The sequence below is a fragment of the Cornus florida genome, unplaced genomic scaffold (genome assembly GCF_030987335.1).
Source record: "Cornus florida cultivar Cherokee Brave unplaced genomic scaffold, ASM3098733v1 CherokeeBrave_3.0.0_Hap2_Chr07, whole genome shotgun sequence".
Lineage (NCBI taxonomy): Eukaryota > Viridiplantae > Streptophyta > Magnoliopsida > Cornales > Cornaceae > Cornus > Cornus florida.
In genome coordinates, this window is record NW_026775577.1 from 696,234 (window position 1) to 698,413 (window position 2,180).

The window sequence follows — 2,180 nt, forward strand, 5'->3', positions numbered from 1 at the left end:
TGTTAATTTGAATTAATTTGAATTTTATTAGGTAATTTTGTGTTTTATAGAATTTATATCAGTTAATAAATAAATACTGAAACTCTTTGCACAAAGGTCGAGAAAGTAGTAGTACACTTGATCTTAGCCAAAAGATTAAGAATGATCTTAGCCAAAAAATCAAGAAAGGTTAGCCAAAAGGCCGACCCAAAAAAATTTAATACAACACTTGATTACAGCCAAAAGGCCGAGAATGTGTGATTATTATTTCTTTAACTCTATAGTTTTATAAGAGGCTTTCATGTAATCGACAAGAATTATTAAAATAAAAAATATTTATTAATTTAAAATTACCTAATAAAATAATGCAACGTGTTTCAGTATTTTTCGTATTTATATAAAAAAATATTTATTAATTGATTTAAAAATATCTTTGTCTAATTAGATTTAATTTTATTAAGAAACTCATAATAAAAGCTAATTTGTGGTTGAGTTTTAGAAAAATTATTTTGTTTTATATGTCAATTGATAAATATTTTTTATATTAGTAATTTCTGTCTAATTAGATTTTCTTTTATTAAAAATTCATAATAATAAATGGATAAATTTAAATTTTATTATGTAGATTTTAATGTTTTAAATATTTTTTTATATAAATAAATGAATACTTAAATATTGAAACTTTTTGTATATCTAATAATAGTATAGATAAAAATTCTTTTATATCAATTAATAAATAATTTTTTATATAAATAAATAAATACTGAAACTCTTTGGCAGAGTTTCTGTATTTTACTCTGTAATTCTGGAATTCTAAAATTCTCAAAATCTGTACCCTTTCCTCCATGCCTCTATTTATAAGCTTCTTGGATTTTTGTATTTTCTCTAAATATATTCTTGTCTAATTAGATTTTTTTTTATTAAAAAAACTAATAGTAAATAGATAAATAGGTAAAAAGTGTTATTAAATTAAAAATATGAAAATTGACAAATAATTTAATGTATGAATCATTTGGTCAAGCACAATTGATTATAGATTAGATTTTAATTTTATTAGGTAATTTTGAGTTTTAAAGAATTTATATCGTGGGATATAATAATTAATGAGAGCTCTTTATTGTGAAGTAAACTCTTTTTATATTTTGTTAATTTGAATTTTATTAGGTAATTTTGAGTTTTATAAAATTTATATCAATTAATAAATAAATACTGAAACTCGTTGCACAAAAGTCGAGAAAGTAGTACTACACTTGATCTTAGCCAAAAGATCAAAAATGATCTAAGCCAAAAAATCAAGAAAGGTTAGCCAAAAGGCCGACCCAAAAAAATTTAATACAACACTTAATTACAGCCAAAAGGCCGAGAAGGTGTGATTATTATTTTTTTAACTCTATAGTTTTATAAGAGGCTTTCATGTAATCGACAAGAATTATTAAAATAAAAAATATTTATTAATTTAAAATTACCTAATAAAATAATGCAACGTGTTTCAGTATTTTCATATTTATTTATTTATATAAAAAAATATTTATTAATTGATTTAGATATATCTTTGTCTAATTAGATTTAATTTTATTAAGAAACTCATAATAAAAGCTAATTTGTGGTTGAGTTTTAGAAAAATTATTTTGTTTTATATATCAATTAATAAATATTTTTTATATTAGTAATTTCTGTCTAATTAGATTTTCTTTTGCACAAAGGTCGAGAAAGTAGTGTTACACTTGATCTTAGCCAAAAGATCAAGAATGATCTTAGCCAAAAAATCAAGAAAGGTTAGCCAAAAGGCCAACCCAAAAAAATTTAATACTACACTTGATCTTAGCCAAAAGGCCGAGAATGTGTGATTATTATTTCTTTAACTCTATAGTTTTGTAAGAGGTTTTCATGTAATCCTTTTTACTTAAAACCAATGTGGGATTTCATAATTTGAATTAAAATCTTTTTATATTTTGTTAATTCGAATTAATTTTAATTTTATTAGGTAATTCTGAGTGTTATAGAATTTATATCAATTAATACTGAAACACTGAAACACTTTGCACATTTAATAATAGTATAGATATAGATATAGATATAGATATATATAGAGAGAAGCTTTCAAAGTAAGCCACTAATGCACCCCACACCAATGTCTTCACATGTGGATCCCACTTCTATAACATACAGTATATTTTAGAAATATACTCCGTATATACATA

General features: G+C 22.3%; 1 pseudogene; it reads right to left on the minus strand.

Annotated features, from left to right (window-relative positions):
* Positions 1-1,669: 1,669 nt before the first annotated feature.
* LOC132267712 (U2 spliceosomal RNA) lies at positions 1,670-1,824 on the minus strand (annotated as a pseudogene).
* Between the last annotated feature and the right edge of the window lie 356 nt (positions 1,825-2,180).